This window comes from Lithobates pipiens, unplaced genomic scaffold (assembly GCF_037356315.1).
Source record: "Lithobates pipiens isolate NorthernLeopardFrog02 unplaced genomic scaffold, aLitPip1_a1.2 Scaffold_8, whole genome shotgun sequence".
Classification (NCBI taxonomy): domain Eukaryota; kingdom Metazoa; phylum Chordata; class Amphibia; order Anura; family Ranidae; genus Lithobates; species Lithobates pipiens.
Window position 1 is genome coordinate 532,465,382 of NW_027507903.1, and position 24,942 is coordinate 532,490,323.

At 41.2% G+C, this 24,942-nt stretch overlaps 29 non-coding genes across 29 annotated transcripts; all 29 read right to left on the reverse strand.

Moving 5' to 3' along the window:
* Positions 1-107: 107 nt before the first annotated feature.
* Positions 108-180, reverse strand: TRNAR-CCU (transfer RNA arginine (anticodon CCU)). Its single transcript has one exon. It is a non-coding gene; the product is annotated as a tRNA-Arg (tRNA).
* Positions 181-597: 417 nt separating this feature from the next.
* TRNAI-UAU (transfer RNA isoleucine (anticodon UAU)) lies at positions 598-690 on the reverse strand. The gene is given in 2 exon segments: positions 598-633; positions 653-690. It is a non-coding gene; the product is annotated as a tRNA-Ile (tRNA).
* A 1,081-nt stretch (positions 691-1,771) lies between these two features.
* Positions 1,772-1,844, reverse strand: TRNAR-CCU (transfer RNA arginine (anticodon CCU)). The gene has a single exon. It is a non-coding gene; the product is annotated as a tRNA-Arg (tRNA).
* A 417-nt stretch (positions 1,845-2,261) lies between these two features.
* Positions 2,262-2,354, reverse strand: TRNAI-UAU (transfer RNA isoleucine (anticodon UAU)). Its single transcript is given in 2 exon segments — positions 2,262-2,297; positions 2,317-2,354. It is a non-coding gene; the product is annotated as a tRNA-Ile (tRNA).
* A 1,081-nt stretch (positions 2,355-3,435) lies between these two features.
* TRNAR-CCU (transfer RNA arginine (anticodon CCU)) lies at positions 3,436-3,508 on the reverse strand. The gene has a single exon. It is a non-coding gene; the product is annotated as a tRNA-Arg (tRNA).
* Positions 3,509-3,925: 417 nt separating this feature from the next.
* Positions 3,926-4,018, reverse strand: TRNAI-UAU (transfer RNA isoleucine (anticodon UAU)). Its single transcript is given in 2 exon segments — positions 3,926-3,961; positions 3,981-4,018. It is a non-coding gene; the product is annotated as a tRNA-Ile (tRNA).
* A 1,082-nt stretch (positions 4,019-5,100) lies between these two features.
* Positions 5,101-5,173, reverse strand: TRNAR-CCU (transfer RNA arginine (anticodon CCU)). Its single transcript has one exon. It is a non-coding gene; the product is annotated as a tRNA-Arg (tRNA).
* A 417-nt stretch (positions 5,174-5,590) lies between these two features.
* TRNAI-UAU (transfer RNA isoleucine (anticodon UAU)) lies at positions 5,591-5,683 on the reverse strand. Its single transcript is given in 2 exon segments — positions 5,591-5,626; positions 5,646-5,683. It is a non-coding gene; the product is annotated as a tRNA-Ile (tRNA).
* A 1,081-nt stretch (positions 5,684-6,764) lies between these two features.
* On the reverse strand, positions 6,765-6,837 carry TRNAR-CCU (transfer RNA arginine (anticodon CCU)). Its single transcript has one exon. It is a non-coding gene; the product is annotated as a tRNA-Arg (tRNA).
* Positions 6,838-7,254: 417 nt separating this feature from the next.
* Positions 7,255-7,347, reverse strand: TRNAI-UAU (transfer RNA isoleucine (anticodon UAU)). Its single transcript is given in 2 exon segments — positions 7,255-7,290; positions 7,310-7,347. It is a non-coding gene; the product is annotated as a tRNA-Ile (tRNA).
* Positions 7,348-8,429: 1,082 nt separating this feature from the next.
* TRNAR-CCU (transfer RNA arginine (anticodon CCU)) lies at positions 8,430-8,502 on the reverse strand. The gene has a single exon. It is a non-coding gene; the product is annotated as a tRNA-Arg (tRNA).
* A 417-nt stretch (positions 8,503-8,919) lies between these two features.
* Positions 8,920-9,012, reverse strand: TRNAI-UAU (transfer RNA isoleucine (anticodon UAU)). The gene is given in 2 exon segments: positions 8,920-8,955; positions 8,975-9,012. It is a non-coding gene; the product is annotated as a tRNA-Ile (tRNA).
* Positions 9,013-10,094: 1,082 nt separating this feature from the next.
* On the reverse strand, positions 10,095-10,167 carry TRNAR-CCU (transfer RNA arginine (anticodon CCU)). Its single transcript has one exon. It is a non-coding gene; the product is annotated as a tRNA-Arg (tRNA).
* Positions 10,168-10,584: 417 nt separating this feature from the next.
* Positions 10,585-10,677, reverse strand: TRNAI-UAU (transfer RNA isoleucine (anticodon UAU)). The gene is given in 2 exon segments: positions 10,585-10,620; positions 10,640-10,677. It is a non-coding gene; the product is annotated as a tRNA-Ile (tRNA).
* A 1,082-nt stretch (positions 10,678-11,759) lies between these two features.
* Positions 11,760-11,832, reverse strand: TRNAR-CCU (transfer RNA arginine (anticodon CCU)). The gene has a single exon. It is a non-coding gene; the product is annotated as a tRNA-Arg (tRNA).
* Positions 11,833-12,249: 417 nt separating this feature from the next.
* Positions 12,250-12,342, reverse strand: TRNAI-UAU (transfer RNA isoleucine (anticodon UAU)). Its single transcript is given in 2 exon segments — positions 12,250-12,285; positions 12,305-12,342. It is a non-coding gene; the product is annotated as a tRNA-Ile (tRNA).
* Positions 12,343-13,424: 1,082 nt separating this feature from the next.
* On the reverse strand, positions 13,425-13,497 carry TRNAR-CCU (transfer RNA arginine (anticodon CCU)). Its single transcript has one exon. It is a non-coding gene; the product is annotated as a tRNA-Arg (tRNA).
* Positions 13,498-13,914: 417 nt separating this feature from the next.
* Positions 13,915-14,007, reverse strand: TRNAI-UAU (transfer RNA isoleucine (anticodon UAU)). Its single transcript is given in 2 exon segments — positions 13,915-13,950; positions 13,970-14,007. It is a non-coding gene; the product is annotated as a tRNA-Ile (tRNA).
* A 1,082-nt stretch (positions 14,008-15,089) lies between these two features.
* TRNAR-CCU (transfer RNA arginine (anticodon CCU)) lies at positions 15,090-15,162 on the reverse strand. The gene has a single exon. It is a non-coding gene; the product is annotated as a tRNA-Arg (tRNA).
* A 417-nt stretch (positions 15,163-15,579) lies between these two features.
* TRNAI-UAU (transfer RNA isoleucine (anticodon UAU)) lies at positions 15,580-15,672 on the reverse strand. Its single transcript is given in 2 exon segments — positions 15,580-15,615; positions 15,635-15,672. It is a non-coding gene; the product is annotated as a tRNA-Ile (tRNA).
* A 1,081-nt stretch (positions 15,673-16,753) lies between these two features.
* On the reverse strand, positions 16,754-16,826 carry TRNAR-CCU (transfer RNA arginine (anticodon CCU)). Its single transcript has one exon. It is a non-coding gene; the product is annotated as a tRNA-Arg (tRNA).
* A 417-nt stretch (positions 16,827-17,243) lies between these two features.
* TRNAI-UAU (transfer RNA isoleucine (anticodon UAU)) lies at positions 17,244-17,336 on the reverse strand. The gene is given in 2 exon segments: positions 17,244-17,279; positions 17,299-17,336. It is a non-coding gene; the product is annotated as a tRNA-Ile (tRNA).
* Positions 17,337-18,418: 1,082 nt separating this feature from the next.
* TRNAR-CCU (transfer RNA arginine (anticodon CCU)) lies at positions 18,419-18,491 on the reverse strand. The gene has a single exon. It is a non-coding gene; the product is annotated as a tRNA-Arg (tRNA).
* Positions 18,492-18,908: 417 nt separating this feature from the next.
* On the reverse strand, positions 18,909-19,001 carry TRNAI-UAU (transfer RNA isoleucine (anticodon UAU)). Its single transcript is given in 2 exon segments — positions 18,909-18,944; positions 18,964-19,001. It is a non-coding gene; the product is annotated as a tRNA-Ile (tRNA).
* A 1,082-nt stretch (positions 19,002-20,083) lies between these two features.
* On the reverse strand, positions 20,084-20,156 carry TRNAR-CCU (transfer RNA arginine (anticodon CCU)). Its single transcript has one exon. It is a non-coding gene; the product is annotated as a tRNA-Arg (tRNA).
* A 417-nt stretch (positions 20,157-20,573) lies between these two features.
* Positions 20,574-20,666, reverse strand: TRNAI-UAU (transfer RNA isoleucine (anticodon UAU)). Its single transcript is given in 2 exon segments — positions 20,574-20,609; positions 20,629-20,666. It is a non-coding gene; the product is annotated as a tRNA-Ile (tRNA).
* Positions 20,667-21,747: 1,081 nt separating this feature from the next.
* TRNAR-CCU (transfer RNA arginine (anticodon CCU)) lies at positions 21,748-21,820 on the reverse strand. The gene has a single exon. It is a non-coding gene; the product is annotated as a tRNA-Arg (tRNA).
* A 417-nt stretch (positions 21,821-22,237) lies between these two features.
* Positions 22,238-22,330, reverse strand: TRNAI-UAU (transfer RNA isoleucine (anticodon UAU)). Its single transcript is given in 2 exon segments — positions 22,238-22,273; positions 22,293-22,330. It is a non-coding gene; the product is annotated as a tRNA-Ile (tRNA).
* A 1,572-nt stretch (positions 22,331-23,902) lies between these two features.
* On the reverse strand, positions 23,903-23,995 carry TRNAI-UAU (transfer RNA isoleucine (anticodon UAU)). Its single transcript is given in 2 exon segments — positions 23,903-23,938; positions 23,958-23,995. It is a non-coding gene; the product is annotated as a tRNA-Ile (tRNA).
* Positions 23,996-24,942: the final 947 nt, after the last annotated feature.

The window sequence follows — 24,942 nt, forward strand, 5'->3', positions numbered from 1 at the left end:
GAGAAGGCACGCATATTAATTAAGGCAACAGGAAAGGGAAGTCCTAAAGGTTTTATTCTAAAGCCTTGCTTTAGATGTGACTTGAAAGAGTCAAGCAAGATCTCAAACACCCCAGATGGGACTCGAACCCACAATCCCTGGCTTAGGAGGCCAGTGCCTTATCCATTAGGCCACTGGGGCTTTCGCTAGATGACAGAAAAGACTTTTTTTTTCTTTTAGAAGGCATCCGTTCTCTTACTTTACAAGGTAAGGGTGGCAAAATCTTTGTTTTTATTTTCCCTTGTAAACTTGCTACAGAATTGCAAGCGCTTTGAGCTACAAAGTCAGAAGAATGAGTTTTCTGAAAGAGAAAAGCCATGTCGCAGCTCTCCACACCTCTTTTCATCAAGTAGAAGGCGCACATTTTCTTTATCTGTTCTGGTCCACAATTTAAAGAATGTGGTCAGTGTAACAGAAAGACAGCTCATTCAAGCACCCTTGAGGAAAGAACCTTGAGTTTCTTTGGGCGCTTATTGCCCTGTTGTAAAGTTGTCAGGCCATAGGGTGCAAGTGCAGATTACATTTTCCATGAATAAAGGCAAAAAGCAAGAAACTGCATGCTCCAGGTGAGGCTCGAACTCACAACCTCGGCATTGCTCAACAGATACTGCCATATAAGTACCGCGCGCTGACCGATTGCGCCACTGGAGCACAGAAGCCATCACGGAAATCCATCACCCATGTCTCCTTGGTTTCAAATAGGCCTTCAAGTGATCCGAAACCTAAAATCGTGCTTATCCCAGACAAAAGAGAATATTTTTTCTCTCATAGCAAGAAATGGTAGCATATAAGTACTCCTAGAAAAAAAAAACACCGCCAAATCCACTTGACTGGAGCTCAAGGACAGTATTTTAAAAATAAAAGTAGAACTTTTTTGAAAGAAAAAATGATATTGCAACTGCTATCGTGACGTGTTAGGGATATATTCATGCATGTTTGAAAAGTTACTAAATATCCACTGTAAAGCAAGAAGTGGCAGGTAATACCAAGTACCTTTGGATCAAGGTCTGTTTGTGGGTAAACCCAGATAAAACACAAGAGTTGTTAATACATTTGAAATGCCACTATCCAGCAACTGTGTTGAGCATTTTGATGCTCTATTTTTCAGAAAATCTGCCGATCCACGTCAGATTCTATTTCTGACTGCTTGCGGCAAGAAGACTTCTGAATGTGTCCCAAAGCAGTGGCTATCAGTGTGAATCTCAACAAATGCAACAACACCATGTCATATGAAGCAAAGGAAGCACACCTCTAAGGAGCGATTCTGATTGCTATTCGTATACATGTTGATACATCAGGAAAAACATTTCTGAAACTGGCACAAAAAGGACATAAAATGCCTTCCTGCAAATTAAGCTTACCAACGATACTTGTCAGGGTGGCTTTTTTGCTTGAAGATTTTAGGCCACCGGATTTGCATGCCACAATGGGATGTCTGGAGAATGTCGGAGAAAATGCAAAGCTCTTTCCTAATAAAAGCAGCGTTTCCTTTGTGGGGAGTTGAACATATTGTTTGGCAGAAACATTGCAGGAGATTTGGTTTTGGACAAGAGGACTTGTAGCCATCTTGCAGAAGTTTCCATTCAGTTGATAGCATGCTGCTGAACTAATCTGAGTTCTACTAGGAGAAGGCACGCATATTAATTAAGGCAACAGGAAAGGGAAGTCCTAAAGGTTTTATTCTAAAGCCTTGATTTAGATGTGACGTGAAAGAGTCAAGCAAGATCTCAAACACCCCAGATGGGACTCGAACCCACAATCCCTGGCTTAGGAGGCCAGTGCCTTATCCATTAGGCCACTGGGGCTTTCGCTAGATGACAGCAAAGACTTTTTTTTTCTTTTAGAAGGCATCCGTTCTCTTACTTTACAAGGTAAGGGTGGCAAAATCTTTGTTTTTATTTTCCCTTGTAAACTTGCTACAGAATTGCAAGCGGTTTGAGCTACAAAGTCAGAAGAATGAGTTTTCTGAAAGAGAAAAGCCATGTCGCAGCTCTCCACACCTCTTTTCATCAAGTAGAAGGCGCACATTTTCTTTATCTGTTCTGGTCCACAATTTAAAGAATGTGGTCAGTGTAACAGAAAGACAGCTCATTCAAGCACCCTTGAGGAAAGAACCTTGAGTTTCTTTGGGCGCTTATTGCCCTGTTGTAAAGTTGTCAGGCCATAGGGTGCAAGTGCAGATTACATTTTCCATGAATAAAGGCAAAAAGCAAGAAACTGCATGCTCCAGGTGAGGCTCGAACTCACAACCTCGGCATTGCTCAACAGATACTGCCATATAAGTACCGCGCGCTGACCGATTGCGCCACTGGAGCACAGAAGCCATCACGGAAATCCATCACCCATGTCTCCTTGGTTTCAAATAGGCCTTCAAGTGATCCGAAACCTAAAATCGTGCTTATCCCAGACAAAAGAGAATATTTTTTCTCTCATAGCAAGAAATGGTAGCATATAAGTACTCCTAGAAAAAAAAAACACCGCCAAATCCACTTGACTGGAGCTCAAGGACAGTATTTTAAAAATAAAAGTAGAACTTTTTTGAAAGAAAAAATGATATTGCAACTGCTATCGTGACGTGTTAGGGATATATTCATGCATGTTTGAAAAGTTACTAAATATCCACTGTAAAGCAAGAAGTGGCAGGTAATACCAAGTACCTTTGGATCAAGGTCCGTTTGTGGGTAAACCCAGATAAAACACAAGAGTTGTTAATACATTTGAAATGCCACTATCCAGCAACTGTGTTGAGCATTTTGATGCTCTATTTTTCAGAAAATCTGCCGATCCACGTCAGATTCTATTTCTGACTGCTTGCGGCAAGAAGACTTCTGAATGTGTCCCAAAGCAGTGGCTATCAGTGTGAATCTCAACAAATGCAACAACACCATGTCATATGAAGCAAAGGAAGCACACCTCTAAGGAGCGATTCTGATTGCTATTCGTATACATGTTGATACATCAGGAAAAACATTTCTGAAACTGGCACAAAAAGGACATAAAATGCCTTCCTGCAAATTAAGCTTACCAACGATACTTGTCAGGGTGGCTTTTTTGCTTGAAGATTTTAGGCCACCGGATTTGCATGCCACAATGGGATGTCTGGAGAATGTCGGAGAAAATGCAAAGCTCTTTCCTAATAAAAGCAGTGTTTCCTTTGTGGGGAGTTGAACATATTGTTTGGCAGAAACATTGCAGGAGATTTGGTTTTGGACAAGAGGACTTGTAGCCATCTTGCAGAAGTTTCCATTCAGTTGATAGCATGCTGCTGAACTAATCTGAGTTCTACTAGGAGAAGGCACACATATTAATTAAGGCAACAGGAAAGGGAAGTCCTAAAGGTTTTATTCTAAAGCCTTGCTTTAGATGTGACTTGAAAGAGTCAAGCAAGATCTCAAACACCCCAGATGGGACTCGAACCCACAATCCCTGGCTTAGGAGGCCAGTGCCTTATCCATTAGGCCACTGGGGCTTTCGCTAGATGACAGCAAAGACTTTTTTTTTCTTTTAGAAGGCATCCGTTCTCTTACTTTACAAGGTAAGGGTGGCAAAATCTTTGTTTTTATTTTCCCTTGTAAACTTGCTACAGAATTGCAAGCGGTTTGAGCTACAAAGTCAGAAGAATGAGTTTTCTGAAAGAGAAAAGCCATGTCGCAGCTCTCCACACCTCTTTTCATCAAGTAGAAGGCGCACATTTTCTTTATCTGTTCTGGTCCACAATTTAAAGAATGTGGTCAGTGTAACAGAAAGACAGCTCATTCAAGCACCCTTGAGGAAAGAACCTTGAGTTTCTTTGGGCGCTTATTGCCCTGTTGTAAAGTTGTCAGGCCATAGGGTGCAAGTGCAGATTACATTTTCCATGAATAAAGGCAAAAAGCAAGAAACTGCTTGCTCCAGGTGAGGCTCGAACTCACAACCTCGGCATTGCTCAACAGATACTGCCATATAAGTACCGCGCGCTGACCGATTGCGCCACTGGAGCACAGAAGCCATCACGGAAATCCATCACCCATGTCTCCTTGGTTTCAAATAGGCCTTCAAGTGATCCGAAACCTAAAATCGTGCTTATCCCAGACAAAAGAGAATATTTTTTCTCTCATAGCAAGAAATGGTAGCATATAAGTACTCCTAGAAAAAAAAAAACACCGCCAAATCCACTTGACTGGAGCTCAAGGACAGTATTTTAAAAATAAAAGTAGAACTTTTTTGAAAGAAAAAATGATATTGCAACTGCTATCGTGACGTGTTAGGGATATATTCATGCATGTTTGAAAAGTTACTAAATATCCACTGTAAAGCAAGAAGTGGCAGGTAATACCAAGTACCTTTGGATCAAGGTCCGTTTGTGGGTAAACCCAGATAAAACACAAGAGTTGTTAATACATTTGAAATGCCACTATCCAGCAACTGTGTTGAGCATTTTGATGCTCTATTTTTCAGAAAATCTGCCGATCCACGTCAGATTCTATTTCTGACTGCTTGCGGCAAGAAGACTTCTGAATGTGTCCCAAAGCAGTGGCTATCAGTGTGAATCTCAACAAATGCAACAACACCATGTCATATGAAGCAAAGGAAGCACACCTCTAAGGAGCGATTCTGATTGCTATTCGTATACATGTTGATACATCAGGAAAAACATTTCTGAAACTGGCACAAAAAGGACATAAAATGCCTTCCTGCAAATTAAGCTTACCAACGATACTTGTCAGGGTGGCTTTTTTGCTTGAAGATTTTAGGCCACCGGATTTGCATGCCACAATGGGATGTCTGGAGAATGTCGGAGAAAATGCAAAGCTCTTTCCTAATAAAAGCAGCGTTTCCTTTGTGGGGAGTTGAACATATTGTTTGGCAGAAACATTGCAGGAGATTTGGTTTTGGACAAGAGGACTTGTAGCCATCTTGCAGAAGTTTCCATTCAGTTGATAGCATGCTGCTGAACTAATCTGAGTTCTACTAGGAGAAGGCACGCATATTAATTAAGGCAACAGGAAAGGGAAGTCCTAAAGGTTTTATTCTAAAGCCTTGATTTAGATGTGACGTGAAAGAGTCAAGCAAGATCTCAAACACCCCAGATGGGACTCGAATCCACAATCCCTGGCTTAGGAGGCCAGTGCCTTATCCATTAGGCCACTGGGGCTTTCGCTAGATGACAGCAAAGACTTTTTTTTTCTTTCAGAAGGCATCCGTTCTCTTACTTTACAAGGTAAGGGTGGCAAAATCTTTGTTTTTATTTTCCCTTGTAAACTTGCTACAGAATTGCAAGCGGTTTGAGCTACAAAGTCAGAAGAATGAGTTTTCTGAAAGAGAAAAGCCATGTCGCAGCTCTCCACACCTCTTTTCATCAAGTAGAAGGCGCACATTTTCTTTATCTGTTCTGGTCCACAATTTAAAGAATGTGGTCAGTGTAACAGAAAGACAGCTCATTCAAGCACCCTTGAGGAAAGAACCTTGAGTTTCTTTGGGCGCTTATTGCCCTGTTGTAAAGTTGTCAGGCCATAGGGTGCAAGTGCAGATTACATTTTCCATGAATAAAGGCAAAAAGCAAGAAACTGCATGCTCCAGGTGAGGCTCGAACTCACAACCTCGGCATTGCTCAACAGATACTGCCATATAAGTACCGCGCGCTGACCGATTGCGCCACTGGAGCACAGAAGCCATCACGGAAATCCATCACCCATGTCTCCTTGGTTTCAAATAGGCCTTCAAGTGATCCGAAACCTAAAATCGTGCTTATCCCAGACAAAAGAGAATATTTTTTCTCTCATAGCAAGAAATGGTAGCATATAAGTACTCCTAGAAAAAAAAAACACCGCCAAATCCACTTGACTGGAGCTCAAGGACAGTATTTTAAAAATAAAAGTAGAACTTTTTTGAAAGAAAAAATGATATTGCAACTGCTATCGTGACGTGTTAGGGATATATTCATGCATGTTTGAAAAGTTACTAAATATCCACTGTAAAGCAAGAAGTGGCAGGTAATACCAAGTACCTTTGGATCAAGGTCCGTTTGTGGGTAAACCCAGATAAAACACAAGAGTTGTTAATACATTTGAAATGCCACTATCCAGCAACTGTGTTGAGCATTTTGATGCTCTATTTTTCAGAAAATCTGCCGATCCACGTCAGATTCTATTTCTGACTGCTTGCGGCAAGAAGACTTCTGAATGTGTCCCAAAGCAGTGGCTATCAGTGTGAATCTCAACAAATGCAACAACACCATGTCATATGAAGCAAAGGAAGCACACCTCTAAGGAGCGATTCTGATTGCTATTCGTATACATGTTGATACATCAGGAAAAACATTTCTGAAACTGGCACAAAAAGGACATAAAATGCCTTCCTGCAAATTAAGCTTACCAACGATACTTGTCAGGGTGGCTTTTTTGCTTGAAGATTTTAGGCCACCGGATTTGCATGCCACAATGGGATGTCTGGAGAATGTCGGAGAAAATGCAAAGCTCTTTCCTAATAAAAGCAGCGTTTCCTTTGTGGGGAGTTGAACATATTGTTTGGCAGAAACATTGCAGGAGATTTGGTTTTGGACAAGAGGACTTGTAGCCATCTTGCAGAAGTTTCCATTCAGTTGATAGCATGCTGCTGAACTAATCTGAGTTCTACTAGGAGAAGGCACACATATTAATTAAGGCAACAGGAAAGGGAAGTCCTAAAGGTTTTATTCTAAAGCCTTGCTTTAGATGTGACTTGAAAGAGTCAAGCAAGATCTCAAACACCCCAGATGGGACTCGAACCCACAATCCCTGGCTTAGGAGGCCAGTGCCTTATCCATTAGGCCACTGGGGCTTTCGCTAGATGACAGCAAAGACTTTTTTTTTCTTTTAGAAGGCATCCGTTCTCTTACTTTACAAGGTAAGGGTGGCAAAATCTTTGTTTTTATTTTCCCTTGTAAACTTGCTACAGAATTGCAAGCGGTTTGAGCTACAAAGTCAGAAGAATGAGTTTTCTGAAAGAGAAAAGCCATGTCGCAGCTCTCCACACCTCTTTTCATCAAGTAGAAGGCGCACATTTTCTTTATCTGTTCTGGTCCACAATTTAAAGAATGTGGTCAGTGTAACAGAAAGACAGCTCATTCAAGCACCCTTGAGGAAAGAACCTTGAGTTTCTTTGGGCGCTTATTGCCCTGTTGTAAAGTTGTCAGGCCATAGGGTGCAAGTGCAGATTACATTTTCCATGAATAAAGGCAAAAAGCAAGAAACTGCATGCTCCAGGTGAGGCTCGAACTCACAACCTCGGCATTGCTCAACAGATACTGCCATATAAGTACCGCGCGCTGACCGATTGCGCCACTGGAGCACAGAAGCCATCACGGAAATCCATCACCCATGTCTCCTTGGTTTCAAATAGGCCTTCAAGTGATCCGAAACCTAAAATCGTGCTTATCCCAGACAAAAGAGAATATTTTTTCTCTCATAGCAAGAAATGGTAGCATATAAGTACTCCTAGAAAAAAAAAAACACCGCCAAATCCACTTGACTGGAGCTCAAGGACAGTATTTTAAAAATAAAAGTAGAACTTTTTTGAAAGAAAAAATGATATTGCAACTGCTATCGTGACGTGTTAGGGATATATTCATGCATGTTTGAAAAGTTACTAAATATCCACTGTAAAGCAAGAAGTGGCAGGTAATACCAAGTACCTTTGGATCAAGGTCCGTTTGTGGGTAAACCCAGATAAAACACAAGAGTTGTTAATACATTTGAAATGCCACTATCCAGCAACTGTGTTGAGCATTTTGATGCTCTATTTTTCAGAAAATCTGCCGATCCACGTCAGATTCTATTTCTGACTGCTTGCGGCAAGAAGACTTCTGAATGTGTCCCAAAGCAGTGGCTATCAGTGTGAATCTCAACAAATGCAACAACACCATGTCATATGAAGCAAAGGAAGCACACCTCTAAGGAGCGATTCTGATTGCTATTCGTATACATGTTGATACATCAGGAAAAACATTTCTGAAACTGGCACAAAAAGGACATAAAATGCCTTCCTGCAAATTAAGCTTACCAACGATACTTGTCAGGGTGGCTTTTTTGCTTGAAGATTTTAGGCCACCGGATTTGCATGCCACAATGGGATGTCTGGAGAATGTCGGAGAAAATGCAAAGCTCTTTCCTAATAAAAGCAGCGTTTCCTTTGTGGGGAGTTGAACATATTGTTTGGCAGAAACATTGCAGGAGATTTGGTTTTGGACAAGAGGACTTGTAGCCATCTTGCAGAAGTTTCCATTCAGTTGATAGCATGCTGCTGAACTAATCTGAGTTCTACTAGGAGAAGGCACGCATATTAATTAAGGCAACAGGAAAGGGAAGTCCTAAAGGTTTTATTCTAAAGCCTTGCTTTAGATGTGACTTGAAAGAGTCAAGCAAGATCTCAAACACCCCAGATGGGACTCGAACCCACAATCCCTGGCTTAGGAGGCCAGTGCCTTATCCATTAGGCCACTGGGGCTTTCGCTAGATGACAGAAAAGACTTTTTTTTTCTTTTAGAAGGCATCCGTTCTCTTACTTTACAAGGTAAGGGTGGCAAAATCTTTGTTTTTATTTTCCCTTGTAAACTTGCTACAGAATTGCAAGCGCTTTGAGCTACAAAGTCAGAAGAATGAGTTTTCTGAAAGAGAAAAGCCATGTCGCAGCTCTCCACACCTCTTTTCTTTAAGTAGAAGGCGCACATTTTCTTTATCTGTTCTGGTCCACAATTTAAAGAATGTGGTCAGTGTAACAGAAAGACAGCTCATTCAAGCACCCTTGAGGAAAGAACCTTGAGTTTCTTTGGGCGCTTATTGCCCTGTTGTAAAGTTGTCAGGCCATAGGGTGCAAGTGCAGATTACATTTTCCATGAATAAAGGCAAAAAGCAAGAAACTGCATGCTCCAGGTGAGGCTCGAACTCACAACCTCGGCATTGCTCAACAGATACTGCCATATAAGTACCGCGCGCTGACCGATTGCGCCACTGGAGCACAGAAGCCATCACGGAAATCCATCACCCATGTCTCCTTGGTTTCAAATAGGCCTTCAAGTGATCCGAAACCTAAAATCGTGCTTATCCCAGACAAAAGAGAATATTTTTTCTCTCATAGCAAGAAATGGTAGCATATAAGTACTCCTAGAAAAAAAAAAACACCGCCAAATCCACTTGACTGGAGCTCAAGGACAGTATTTTAAAAATAAAAGTAGAACTTTTTTGAAAGAAAAAATGATATTGCAACTGCTATCGTGACGTGTTAGGGATATATTCATGCATGTTTGAAAAGTTACTAAATATCCACTGTAAAGCAAGAAGTGGCAGGTAATACCAAGTACCTTTGGATCAAGGTCTGTTTGTGGGTAAACCCAGATAAAACACAAGAGTTGTTAATACATTTGAAATGCCACTATCCAGCAACTGTGTTGAGCATTTTGATGCTCTATTTTTCAGAAAATCTGCCGATCCACGTCAGATTCTATTTCTGACTGCTTGCGGCAAGAAGACTTCTGAATGTGTCCCAAAGCAGTGGCTATCAGTGTGAATCTCAACAAATGCAACAACACCATGTCATATGAAGCAAAGGAAGCACACCTCTAAGGAGCGATTCTGATTGCTATTCGTATACATGTTGATACATCAGGAAAAACATTTCTGAAACTGGCACAAAAAGGACATAAAATGCCTTCCTGCAAATTAAGCTTACCAACGATACTTGTCAGGGTGGCTTTTTTGCTTGAAGATTTTAGGCCACCGGATTTGCATGCCACAATGGGATGTCTGGAGAATGTCGGAGAAAATGCAAAGCTCTTTCCTAATAAAAGCAGCGTTTCCTTTGTGGGGAGTTGAACATATTGTTTGGCAGAAACATTGCAGGAGATTTGGTTTTGGACAAGAGGACTTGTAGCCATCTTGCAGAAGTTTCCATTCAGTTGATAGCATGCTGCTGAACTAATCTGAGTTCTACTAGGAGAAGGCACGCATATTAATTAAGGCAACAGGAAAGGGAAGTCCTAAAGGTTTTATTCTAAAGCCTTGCTTTAGATGTGACTTGAAAGAGTCAAGCAAGATCTCAAACACCCCAGATGGGACTCGAACCCACAATCCCTGGCTTAGGAGGCCAGTGCCTTATCCATTAGGCCACTGGGGCTTTCGCTAGATGACAGCAAAGACTTTTTTTTTCTTTTAGAAGGCATCCGTTCTCTTACTTTACAAGGTAAGGGTGGCAAAATCTTTGTTTTTATTTTCCCTTGTAAACTTGCTACAGAATTGCAAGCGGTTTGAGCTACAAAGTCAGAAGAATGAGTTTTCTGAAAGAGAAAAGCCATGTCGCAGCTCTCCACACCTCTTTTCATCAAGTAGAAGGCGCACATTTTCTTTATCTGTTCTGGTCCACAATTTAAAGAATGTGGTCAGTGTAACAGAAAGACAGCTCATTCAAGCACCCTTGAGGAAAGAACCTTGAGTTTCTTTGGGCGCTTATTGCCCTGTTGTAAAGTTGTCAGGCCATAGGGTGCAAGTGCAGATTACATTTTCCATGAATAAAGGCAAAAAGCAAGAAACTGCATGCTCCAGGTGAGGCTCGAACTCACAACCTCGGCATTGCTCAACAGATACTGCCATATAAGTACCGCGCGCTGACCGATTGCGCCACTGGAGCACAGAAGCCATCACGGAAATCCATCACCCATGTCTCCTTGGTTTCAAATAGGCCTTCAAGTGATCCGAAACCTAAAATCGTGCTTATCCCAGACAAAAGAGAATATTTTTTCTCTCATAGCAAGAAATGGTAGCATATAAGTACTCCTAGAAAAAAAAAAACACCGCCAAATCCACTTGACTGGAGCTCAAGGACAGTATTTTAAAAATAAAAGTAGAACTTTTTTGAAAGAAAAAATGATATTGCAACTGCTATCGTGACGTGTTAGGGATATATTCATGCATGTTTGAAAAGTTACTAAATATCCACTGTAAAGCAAGAAGTGGCAGGTAATACCAAGTACCTTTGGATCAAGGTCCGTTTGTGGGTAAACCCAGATAAAACACAAGAGTTGTTAATACATTTGAAATGCCACTATCCAGCAACTGTGTTGAGCATTTTGATGCTCTATTTTTCAGAAAATCTGCCGATCCACGTCAGATTCTATTTCTGACTGCTTGCGGCAAGAAGACTTCTGAATGTGTCCCAAAGCAGTGGCTATCAGTGTGAATCTCAACAAATGCAACAACACCATGTCATATGAAGCAAAGGAAGCACACCTCTAAGGAGCGATTCTGATTGCTATTCGTATACATGTTGATACATCAGGAAAAACATTTCTGAAACTGGCACAAAAAGGACATAAAATGCCTTCCTGCAAATTAAGCTTACCAACGATACTTGTCAGGGTGGCTTTTTTGCTTGAAGATTTTAGGCCACCGGATTTGCATGCCACAATGGGATGTCTGGAGAATGTCGGAGAAAATGCAAAGCTCTTTCCTAATAAAAGCAGCGTTTCCTTTGTGGGGAGTTGAACATATTGTTTGGCAGAAACATTGCAGGAGATTTGGTTTTGGACAAGAGGACTTGTAGCCATCTTGCAGAAGTTTCCATTCAGTTGATAGCATGCTGCTGAACTAATCTGAGTTCTACTAGGAGAAGGCACGCATATTAATTAAGGCAACAGGAAAGGGAAGTCCTAAAGGTTTTATTCTAAAGCCTTGCTTTAGATGTGACTTGAAAGAGTCAAGCAAGATCTCAAACACCCCAGATGGGACTCGAACCCACAATCCCTGGCTTAGGAGGCCAGTGCCTTATCCATTAGGCCACTGGGGCTTTCGCTAGATGACAGAAAAGACTTTTTTTTTCTTTTAGAAGGCATCCGTTCTCTTACTTTACAAGGTAAGGGTGGCAAAATCTTTGTTTTTATTTTCCCTTGTAAACTTGCTACAGAATTGCAAGCGCTTTGAGCTACAAAGTCAGAAGAATGAGTTTTCTGAAAGAGAAAAGCCATGTCGCAGCTCTCCACACCTCTTTTCATCAAGTAGAAGGCGCACATTTTCTTTATCTGTTCTGGTCCACAATTTAAAGAATGTGGTCAGTGTAACAGAAAGACAGCTCATTCAAGCACCCTTGAGGAAAGAACCTTGAGTTTCTTTGGGCGCTTATTGCCCTGTTGTAAAGTTGTCAGGCCATAGGGTGCAAGTGCAGATTACATTTTCCATGAATAAAGGCAAAAAGCAAGAAACTGCATGCTCCAGGTGAGGCTCGAACTCACAACCTCGGCATTGCTCAACAGATACTGCCATATAAGTACCGCGCGCTGACCGATTGCGCCACTGGAGCACAGAAGCCATCACGGAAATCCATCACCAATGTCTCCTTGGTTTCAAATAGGCCTTCAAGTGATCCGAAACCTAAAATCGTGCTTATCCCAGACAAAAGAGAATATTTTTTCTCTCATAGCAAGAAATGGTAGCATATAAGTACTCCTAGAAAAAAAAAAACACCGCCAAATCCACTTGACTGGAGCTCAAGGACAGTATTTTAAAAATAAAAGTAGAACTTTTTTGAAAGAAAAAATGATATTGCAACTGCTATCGTGACGTGTTAGGGATATATTCATGCATGTTTGAAAAGTTACTAAATATCCACTGTAAAGCAAGAAGTGGCAGGTAATACCAAGTACCTTTGGATCAAGGTCTGTTTGTGGGTAAACCCAGATAAAACACAAGAGTTGTTAATACATTTGAAATGCCACTATCCAGCAACTGTGTTGAGCATTTTGATGCTCTATTTTTCAGAAAATCTGCCGATCCACGTCAGATTCTATTTCTGACTGCTTGCGGCAAGAAGACTTCTGAATGTGTCCCAAAGCAGTGGCTATCAGTGTGAATCTCAACAAATGCAACAACACCATGTCATATGAAGCAAAGGAAGCACACCTCTAAGGAGCGATTCTGATTGCTATTCGTATACATGTTGATACATCAGGAAAAACATTTCTGAAACTGGCACAAAAAGGACATAAAATGCCTTCCTGCAAATTAAGCTTACCAACGATACTTGTCAGGGTGGCTTTTTTGCTTGAAGATTTTAGGCCACCGGATTTGCATGCCACAATGGGATGTCTGGAGAATGTCGGAGAAAATGCAAAGCTCTTTCCTAATAAAAGCAGCGTTTCCTTTGTGGGGAGTTGAACATATTGTTTGGCAGAAACATTGCAGGAGATTTGGTTTTGGACAAGAGGACTTGTAGCCATCTTGCAGAAGTTTCCATTCAGTTGATAGCATGCTGCTGAACTAATCTGAGTTCTACTAGGAGAAGGCACGCATATTAATTAAGGCAACAGGAAAGGGAAGTCCTAAAGGTTTTATTCTAAAGCCTTGCTTTAGATGTGACTTGAAAGAGTCAAGCAAGATCTCAAACACCCCAGATGGGACTCGAACCCACAATCCCTGGCTTAGGAGGCCAGTGCCTTATCCATTAGGCCACTGGGGCTTTCGCTAGATGACAGAAAAGACTTTTTTTTTCTTTTAGAAGGCATCCGTTCTCTTACTTTACAAGGTAAGGGTGGCAAAATCTTTGTTTTTATTTTCCCTTGTAAACTTGCTACAGAATTGCAAGCGCTTTGAGCTACAAAGTCAGAAGAATGAGTTTTCTGAAAGAGAAAAGCCATGTCGCAGCTCTCCACACCTCTTTTCATCAAGTAGAAGGCGCACATTTTCTTTATCTGTTCTGGTCCACAATTTAAAGAATGTGGTCAGTGTAACAGAAAGACAGCTCATTCAAGCACCCTTGAGGAAAGAACCTTGAGTTTCTTTGGGCGCTTATTGCCCTGTTGTAAAGTTGTCAGGCCATAGGGTGCAAGTGCAGATTACATTTTCCATGAATAAAGGCAAAAAGCAAGAAACTGCATGCTCCAGGTGAGGCTCGAACTCACAACCTCGGCATTGCTCAACAGATACTGCCATATAAGTACCGCGCGCTGACCGATTGCGCCACTGGAGCACAGAAGCCATCACGGAAATCCATCACCCATGTCTCCTTGGTTTCAAATAGGCCTTCAAGTGATCCGAAACCTAAAATCGTGCTTATCCCAGACAAAAGAGAATATTTTTTCTCTCATAGCAAGAAATGGTAGCATATAAGTACTCCTAGAAAAAAAAAAACACCGCCAAATCCACTTGACTGGAGCTCAAGGACAGTATTTTAAAAATAAAAGTAGAACTTTTTTGAAAGAAAAAATGATATTGCAACTGCTATCGTGACGTGTTAGGGATATATTCATGCATGTTTGAAAAGTTACTAAATATCCACTGTAAAGCAAGAAGTGGCAGGTAATACCAAGTACCTTTGGATCAAGGTCTGTTTGTGGGTAAACCCAGATAAAACACAAGAGTTGTTAATACATTTGAAATGCCACTATCCAGCAACTGTGTTGAGCATTTTGATGCTCTATTTTTCAGAAAATCTGCCGATCCACGTCAGATTCTATTTCTGACTGCTTGCGGCAAGAAGACTTCTGAATGTGTCCCAAAGCAGTGGCTATCAGTGTGAATCTCAACAAATGCAACAACACCATGTCATATGAAGCAAAGGAAGCACACCTCTAAGGAGCGATTCTGATTGCTATTCGTATACATGTTGATACATCAGGAAAAACATTTCTGAAACTGGCACAAAAAGGACATAAAATGCCTTCCTGCAAATTAAGCTTACCAACGATACTTGTCAGGGTGGCTTTTTTGCTTGAAGATTTTAGGCCACCGGATTTGCATGCCACAATGGGATGTCTGGAGAATGTCGGAGAAAATGCAAAGCTCTTTCCTAATAAAAGCAGCGTTTCCTTTGTGGGGAGTTGAACATATTGTTTGGCAGAAACATTGCAGGAGATTTGGTTTTGGACAAGAGGACTTGTAGCCATCTTGCAGAAGTTTCCATTCAGTTGATAGCATGCTGCTGAACTAATCTGAGTTCTACTAGGAGAAGGCACGCATATTAATTAAGGCAACAGGAAAGGGAAGTCCTAAAGGTTTTATTCTAAAGCCTTGATTTAGATGTGACGTGAAAGAGTCAAGCAAGATCTCAAACACCCCAGATGGGACTCGAACCCACAATCCCTGGCTTAGGAGGCCAGTGCCTTATCCATTAGGCCACTGGGGCTTTCGCTAGATGACAGCAAAGACTTTTTTTTTCTTTTAGAAGGCATCCGTTCTCTTACTTTACAAGGTAAGGGTGGCAAAATCTTTGTTTTTATTTTCCCTTGTAAACTTGCTACAGAATTGCAAGCGGTTTGAGCTACAAAGTCAGAAGAATGAGTTTTCTGAAAGAGAAAAGCCATGTCGCAGCTCTCCACACCTCTTTTCATCAAGTAGAAGGCGCACATTTTCTTTATCTGTTCTGGTCCACAATTTAAAGAATGTGGTCAGTGTAACAGAAAGACAGCTCATTCAAGCACCCTTGAGGAAAGAACCTTGAGTTTCTTTGGGCGCTTATTGCCCTGTTGTAAAGTTGTCAGGCCATAGGGTGCAAGTGCAGATTACATTTTCCATGAATAAAGGCAAAAAGCAAGAAACTGCATGCTCCAGGTGAGGCTCGAACTCACAACCTCGGCATTGCTCAACAGATACTGCCATATAAGTACCGCGCGCTGACCGATTGCGCCACTGGAGCACAGAAGCCATCACGGAAATCCATCACCCATGTCTCCTTGGTTTCAAATAGGCCTTCAAGTGATCCGAAACCTAAAATCGTGCTTATCCCAGACAAAAGAGAATATTTTTTCTCTCATAGCAAGAAATGGTAGCATATAAGTACTCCTAGAAAAAAAAAACACCGCCAAATCCACTTGACTGGAGCTCAAGGACAGTATTTTAAAAATAAAAGTAGAACTTTTTTGAAAGAAAAAATGATATTGCAACTGCTATCGTGACGTGTTAGGGATATATTCATGCATGTTTGAAAAGTTACTAAATATCCACTGTAAAGCAAGAAGTGGCAGGTAATACCAAGTACCTTTGGATCAAGGTCCGTTTGTGGGTAAACCCAGATAAAACACAAGAGTTGTTAATACATTTGAAATGCCACTATCCAGCAACTGTGTTGAGCATTTTGATGCTCTATTTTTCAGAAAATCTGCCGATCCACGTCAGATTCTATTTCTGACTGCTTGCGGCAAGAAGACTTCTGAATGTGTCCCAAAGCAGTGGCTATCAGTGTGAATCTCAACAAATGCAACAACACCATGTCATATGAAGCAAAGGAAGCACACCTCTAAGGAGCGATTCTGATTGCTATTCGTATACATGTTGATACATCAGGAAAAACATTTCTGAAACTGGCACAAAAAGGACATAAAATGCCTTCCTGCAAATTAAGCTTACCAACGATACTTGTCAGGGTGGCTTTTTTGCTTGAAGATTTTAGGCCACCGGATTTGCATGCCACAATGGGATGTCTGGAGAATGTCGGAGAAAATGCAAAGCTCTTTCCTAATAAAAGCAGCGTTTCCTTTGTGGGGAGTTGAACATATTGTTTGGCAGAAACATTGCAGGAGATTTGGTTTTGGACAAGAGGACTTGTAGCCATCTTGCAGAAGTTTCCATTCAGTTGATAGCATGCTGCTGAACTAATCTGAGTTCTACTAGGAGAAGGCACACATATTAATTAAGGCAACAGGAAAGGGAAGTCCTAAAGGTTTTATTCTAAAGCCTTGCTTTAGATGTGACTTGAAAGAGTCAAGCAAGATCTCAAACACCCCAGATGGGACTCGAACCCACAATCCCTGGCTTAGGAGGCCAGTGCCTTATCCATTAGGCCACTGGGGCTTTCGCTAGATGACAGCAAAGACTTTTTTTTTCTTTTAGAAGGCATCCGTTCTCTTACTTTACAAGGTAAGGGTGGCAAAATCTTTGTTTTTATTTTCCCTTGTAAACTTGCTACAGAATTGCAAGCGGTTTGAGCTACAAAGTCAGAAGAATGAGTTTTCTGAAAGAGAAAAGCCATGTCGCAGCTCTCCACACCTCTTTTCATCAAGTAGAAGGCGCACATTTTCTTTATCTGTTCTGGTCCACAATTTAAAGAATGTGGTCAGTGTAACAGAAAGACAGCTCATTCAAGCACCCTTGAGGAAAGAACCTTGAGTTTCTTTGGGCGCTTATTGCCCTGTTGTAAAGTTGTCAGGCCATAGGGTGCAAGTGCAGATTACATTTTCCATGAATAAAGGCAAAAAGCAAGAAACTGCATGCTCCAGGTGAGGCTCGAACTCACAACCTCGGCATTGCTCAACAGATACTGCCATATAAGTACCGCGCGCTGACCGATTGCGCCACTGGAGCACAGAAGCCATCACGGAAATCCATCACCCATGTCTCCTTGGTTTCAAATAGGCCTTCAAGTGATCCGAAACCTAAAATCGTGCTTATCCCAGACAAAAGAGAATATTTTTTCTCTCATAGCAAGAAATGGTAGCATATAAGTACTCCTAGAAAAAAAAAAACACCGCCAAATCCACTTGACTGGAGCTCAAGGACAGTATTTTAAAAATAAAAGTAGAACTTTTTTGAAAGAAAAAATGATATTGCAACTGCTATCGTGACGTGTTAGGGATATATTCATGCATGTTTGAAAAGTTACTAAATATCCACTGTAAAGCAAGAAGTGGCAGGTAATACCAAGTACCTTTGGATCAAGGTCCGTTTGTGGGTAAACCCAGATAAAACACAAGAGTTGTTAATACATTTGAAATGCCACTATCCAGCAACTGTGTTGAGCATTTTGATGCTCTATTTTTCAGAAAATCTGCCGATCCACGTCAGATTCTATTTCTGACTGCTTGCGGCAAGAAGACTTCTGAATGTGTCCCAAAGCAGTGGCTATCAGTGTGAATCTCAACAAATGCAACAACACCATGTCATATGAAGCAAAGGAAGCACACCTCTAAGGAGCGATTCTGATTGCTATTCGTATACATGTTGATACATCAGGAAAAACATTTCTGAAACTGGCACAAAAAGGACATAAAATGCCTTCCTGCAAATTAAGCTTACCAACGATACTTGTCAGGGTGGCTTTTTTGCTTGAAGATTTTAGGCCACCGGATTTGCATGCCACAATGGGATGTCTGGAGAATGTCGGAGAAAATGCAAAGCTCTTTCCTAATAAAAGCAGCGTTTCCTTTGTGGGGAGTTGAACATATTGTTTGGCAGAAACATTGCAGGAGATTTGGTTTTGGACAAGAGGACTTGTAGCCATCTTGCAGAAGTTTCCATTCAGTTGATAGCATGCTGCTGAACTAATCTGAGTTCTACTAGGAGAAGGCACGCATATTAATTAAGGCAACAGGAAAGGGAAGTCCTAAAGGTTTTATTCTAAAGCCTTGCTTTAGATGTGACTTGAAAGAGTCAAGCAAGATCTCAAACACCCCAGATGGGACTCGAACCCACAATCCCTGGCTTAGGAGGCCAGTGCCTTATCCATTAGGCCACTGGGGCTTTCGCTAGATGACAGCAAAGACTTTTTTTTTCTTTTAGAAGGCATCCGTTCTCTTACTTTACAAGGTAAGGGTGGCAAAATCTTTGTTTTTATTTTCCCTTGTAAACTTGCTACAGAATTGCAAGCGGTTTGAGCTACAAAGTCAGAAGAATGAGTTTTCTGAAAGAGAAAAGCCATGTCGCAGCTCTCCACACCTCTTTTCATCAAGTAGAAGGCGCACATTTTCTTTATCTGTTCTGGTCCACAATTTAAAGAATGTGGTCAGTGTAACAGAAAGACAGCTCATTCAAGCACCCTTGAGGAAAGAACCTTGAGTTTCTTTGGGCGCTTATTGCCCTGTTGTAAAGTTCTCAGGCCATAGGGTGCAAGTGCAGATTACATTTTCCATGAATAAAGGCAAAAAGCAAGAAACTGCATGCTCCAGGTGAGGCTCGAACTCACAACCTCGGCATTGCTCAACAGATACTGCCATATAAGTACCGCGCGCTGACCGATTGCGCCACTGGAGCACAGAAGCCATCACGGAAATCCATCACCCATGTCTCCTTGGTTTCAAATAGGCCTTCAAGTGATCCGAAACCTAAAATCGTGCTTATCCCAGACAAAAGAGAATATTTTTTCTCTCATAGCAAGAAATGGTAGCATATAAGTACTCCTAGAAAAAAAAAAACACCGCCAAATCCACTTGACTGGAGCTCAAGGACAGTATTTTAAAACTAAAAGTAGAACTTTTTTGAAAGAAAAAATGATATTGCAACTGCTATCGTGACGTGTTAGGGATATATTCATGCATGTTTGAAAAGTTACTAAATATCCACTGTAAAGCAAGAAGTGGCAGGTAATACCAAGTACCTTTGGATCAAGGTCTGTTTGTGGGTAAACCCAGATAAAACACAAGAGTTGTTAATACATTTGAAATGCCACTATCCAGCAACTGTGTTGAGCATTTTGATGCTCTATTTTTCAGAAAATCTGCCGATCCACGTCAGATTCTATTTCTGACTGCTTGCGGCAAGAAGACTTCTGAATGTGTCCCAAAGCAGTGGCTATCAGTGTGAATCTCAACAAATGCAACAACACCATGTCATATGAAGCAAAGGAAGCACACCTCTAAGGAGCGATTCTGATTGCTATTCGTATACATGTTGATACATCAGGAAAAACATTTCTGAAACTGGCACAAAAAGGACATAAAATGCCTTCCTGCAAATTAAGCTTACCAACGATACTTGTCAGGGTGGCTTTTTTGCTTGAAGATTTTAGGCCACCGGATTTGCATGCCACAATGGGATGTCTGGAGAATGTCGGAGAAAATGCAAAGCTCTTTCCTAATAAAAGCAGCGTTTCCTTTGTGGGGAGTTGAACATATTGTTTGGCAGAAACATTGCAGGAGATTTGGTTTTGGACAAGAGGACTTGTAGCCATCTTGCAGAAGTTTCCATTCAGTTGATAGCATGCTGCTGAACTAATCTGAGTTCTACTAGGAGAAGGCACACATATTAATTAAGGCAACAGGAAAGGGAAGTCCTAAAGGTTTTATTCTAAAGCCTTGCTTTAGATGTGACTTGAAAGAGTCAAGCAAGATCTCAAACACCCCAGATGGGACTCGAACCCACAATCCCTGGCTTAGGAGGCCAGTGCCTTATCCATTAGGCCACTGGGGCTTTCGCTAGATGACAGCAAAGACTTTTTTTTTCTTTTAGAAGGCATCCGTTCTCTTACTTTACAAGGTAAGGGTGGCAAAATCTTTGTTTTTATTTTCCCTTGTAAACTTGCTACAGAATTGCAAGCGGTTTGAGCTACAAAGTCAGAAGAATGAGTTTTCTGAAAGAGAAAAGCCATGTCGCAGCTCTCCACACCTCTTTTCATCAAGTAGAAGGCGCACATTTTCTTTATCTGTTCTGGTCCACAATTTAAAGAATGTGGTCAGTGTAACAGAAAGACAGCTCATTCAAGCACCCTTGAGGAAAGAACCTTGAGTTTCTTTGGGCGCTTATTGCCCTGTTGTAAAGTTGTCAGGCCATAGGGTGCAAGTGCAGATTACATTTTCCATGAATAAAGGCAAAAAGCAAGAAACTGCATGCTCCAGGTGAGGCTCGAACTCACAACCTCGGCATTGCTCAACAGATACTGCCATATAAGTACCGCGCGCTGACCGATTGCGCCACTGGAGCACAGAAGCCATCATGGAAATCCATCACCCATGTCTCCTTGGTTTCAAATAGGCCTTCAAGTGATCCGAAACCTAAAATCGTGCTTATCCCAGACAAAAGAGAATATTTTTTCTCTCATAGCAAGAAATGGTAGCATATAAGTACTCCTAGAAAAAAAAAACACAGCAAAATCCACTTGACTGGAGCTCAAGGACAGTATTTTAAAAATAAAAGTAGAACTTTTTTGAAAGAAAAAATGATATTGCAACTGCTATCGTGACGTGTTAGGGATATATTCATGCATGTTTGAAAAGTTACTAAATATCCACTGTAAAGCAAGAAGTGGCAGGTAATACCAAGTACCTTTGGATCAAGGTCCGTTTGTGGGTAAACCCAGATAAAACACAAGAGTTGTTAATACATTTGAAATGCCACTATCCAGCAACTGTGTTGAGCATTTTGATGCTCTATTTTTCAGAAAATCTGCCGATCCACGTCAGATTCTATTTCTGACTGCTTGCGGCAAGAAGACTTCTGAATGTGTCCCAAAGCAGTGGCTATCAGTGTTAATCTCAACAAATGCAACAACACCATGTCATATGAAGCAAAGGAAGCACACCTCTAAGGAGCGATTCTGATTGCTATTCGTATACATGTTGATACATCAGGAAAAACATTTCTGAAACTGGCACAAAAAGGACATAAAATGCCTTCCTGCAAATTAAGCTTACCAACGATACTTGTCAGGGTGGCTTTTTTGCTTGAAGATTTTAGGCCACCGGATTTGCATGCCACAATGGGATGTCTGGAGAATGTCGGAGAAAATGCAAAGCTCTTTCCTAATAAAAGCAGCGTTTCCTTTGTGGGGAGTTGAACATATTGTTTGGCAGAAACATTGCAGGAGATTTGGTTTTGGACAAGAGGACTTGTAGCCATCTTGCAGAAGTTTCCATTCAGTTGATAGCATGCTGCTGAACTAATCTGAGTTCTACTAGGAGAAGGCACACATATTAATTAAGGCAACAGGAAAGGGAAGTCCTAAAGGTTTTATTCTAAAGCCTTGCTTTAGATGTGACTTGAAAGAGTCAAGCAAGATCTCAAACACCCCAGATGGGACTCGAACCCACAATCCCTGGCTTAGGAGGCCAGTGCCTTATCCATTAGGCCACTGGGGCTTTCGCTAGATGACAGCAAAGACTTTTTTTTTCTTTTAGAAGGCATCCGTTCTCTTACTTTACAAGGTAAGGGTGGCAAAATCTTTGTTTTTATTTTCCCTTGTAAACTTGCTACAGAATTGCAAGCGCTTTGAGCTACAAAGTCAGAAGAATGAGTTTTCTGAAAGAGAAAAGCCATGTCGCAGCTCTCCACACCTCTTTTCATCAAGTAGAAGGCGCACATTTTCTTTATCTGTTCTGGTCCACAATTTAAAGAATGTGGTCAGTGTAACAGAAAGACAGCTCATTCAAGCACCCTTGAGGAAAGAACCTTGAGTTTCTTTGGGCGCTTATTGCCCTGTTGTAAAGTTGTCAGGCCATAGGGTGCAAGTGCAGATTACATTTTCCATGAATAAAGGCAAAAAGCAAGAAACTGCATGCTCCAGGTGAGGCTCGAACTCACAACCTCGGCATTGCTCAACAGATACTGCCATATAAGTACCGCGCGCTGACCGATTGCGCCACTGGAGCACAGAAGCCATCACGGAAATCCATCACCCATGTCTCCTTGGTTTCAAATAGGCCTTCAAGTGATCCGAAACCTAAAATCGTGCTTATCCCAGACAAAAGAGAATATTTTTTCTCTCATAGCAAGAAATGGTAGCATATAAGTACTCCTAGAAAAAAAAAAACACCGCCAAATCCACTTGACTGGAGCTCAAGGACAGTATTTTAAAAATAAAAGTAGAACTTTTTTGAAAGAAAAAATGATATTGCAACTGCTATCGTGACGTGTTAGGGATATATTCATGCATGTTTGAAAAGTTACTAAATATCCACTGTAAAGCAAGAAGTGGCAGGTAATACCAAGTACCTTTGGATCAAGGTCTGTTTGTGGGTAAACCCAGATAAAACACAAGAGTTGTTAATACATTTGAAATGCCACTATCCAGCAACTGTGTTGAGCATTTTGATGCTCTATTTTTCAGAAAATCTGCCGATCCACGTCAGATTCTATTTCTGACTGCTTGCGGCAAGAAGACTTCTGAATGTGTCCCAAAGCAGTGGCTATCAGTGTGAATCTCAACAAATGCAACAACACCATGTCATATGAAGCAAAGGAAGCACACCTCTAAGGAGCGATTCTGATTGCTATTCGTATACATGTTGATACATCAGGAAAAACATTTCTGAAACTGGCACAAAAAGGACATAAAATGCCTTCCTGCAAATTAAGCTTACCAACGATACTTGTCAGGGTGGCTTTTTTGCTTGAAGATTTTAGGCCACCGGATTTGCATGCCACAATGGGATGTCTGGAGAATGTCGGAGAAAATGCAAAGCTCTTTCCTAATAAAAGCAGCGTTTCCTTTGTGGGGAGTTGAACATATTGTTTGGCAGAAACATTGCAGGAGATTTGGTTTTGGACAAGAGGACTTGTAGCCATCTTGCAGAAGTTTCCATTCAGTTGATAGCATGCTGCTGAACTAATCTGAGTTCTACTAGGAGAAGGCACGCATATTAATTAAGGCAACAGGAAAGGGAACTCCTAAAGGTTTTATTCTAAAGCCTTGCTTTAGATGTGACGTGAAAGAGTCAAGCAAGATCTCAAACAACCCAGAGGGGACTCGAACCCACAATCCCTGGCTTAGGAGGCCAGTGCCTTATCCATTAGGCCACTGGGGCTTTCGCTAGATGACAGCAAAGACTTTTTTTTTCTTTCAGAAGGCATCTGTTCTCTTACTTTACAAGGTAAGTGTGGCAAAATCTTTGTTTTTATTTTCCCTTGTAAACTTGCTACAGAATTGCAAGCGGTTTGAGCTACAAAGTCAGAAGAATGAGTTTTCTGAAAGAGAAAAGCCATGTCGCAGCTCTCCACACCTCTTTTCATCAAGTAGAAGGCGCACATTTTCTTTATCTGTTCTGGTCCACAATTTAAAGAATGTGGTCAGTGTAACAGAAAGACAGCTCATTCAAGCACCCTTGAGGAAAGAACCTTGAGTTTCTTTGGGCGCTTATTGCCCTGTTGTAAAGTTGTCAGGCCATAGGGTGCAAGTGCAGATTACATTTTCCATGAATAAAGGCAAAAAGCAAGAAACTGCATGCTCCAGGCGAGGCTCGAACTCACAACCTCGGCATTGCTCAACAGATACTGCCATATAAGTACCGCGCGCTGACCGATTGCGCCACTGGAGCACAGAAGCCATCACGGAAATCCATCACCCATGTCTCCTTGGTTTCAAATAGGCCTTCAAGTGATCCGAAACCTAAAATCGTGCTTATCCCAGACAAAAGAGAATATTTTTTCTCTCATAGCAAGAAATGGTAGCATATAAGTACTCCTAGAAAAAAAAAAACACCGCCAAATCCACTTGACTGGAGCTCAAGGACAGTATTTTAAAACTAAAAGTAGAACTTTTTTGAAAGAAAAAATGATATTGCAACTGCTATCGTGACGTGTTAGGGATATATTCATGCATGTTTGAAAAGTTACTAAATATCCACTGTAAAGCAAGAAGTGGCAGGTAATACCAAGTACCTTTGGATCAAGGTCTGTTTGTGGGTAAACCCAGATAAAACACAAGAGTTGTTAATACATTTGAAATGCCACTATCCAGCAACTGTGTTGAGCATTTTGATGCTCTATTTTTCAGAAAATCTGCCGATCCACGTCAGATTCTATTTCTGACTGCTTGCGGCAAGAAGACTTCTGAATGTGTCCCAAAGCAGTGGCTATCAGTGTGAATCTCAACAAATGCAACAACACCATGTCATATGAAGCAAAGGAAGCACACCTCTAAGGAGCGATTCTGATTGCTATTCGTATACATGTTGATACATCAGGAAAAACATTTCTGAAACTGGCACAAAAAGGACATAAAATGCCTTCCTGCAAATTAAGCTTACCAACGATACTTGTCAGGGTGGCTTTTTTGCTTGAAGATTTTAGGCCACCGGATTTGCATGCCACAATGGGATGTCTGGAGAATGTCGGAGAAAATGCAAAGCTCTTTCCTAATAAAAGCAGCGTTTCCTTTGTGGGGAGTTGAACATATTGTTTGGCAGAAACATTGCAGGAGATTTGGTTTTGGACAAGAGGACTTGTAGCCATCTTGCAGAAGTTTCCATTCAGTTGATAGCAT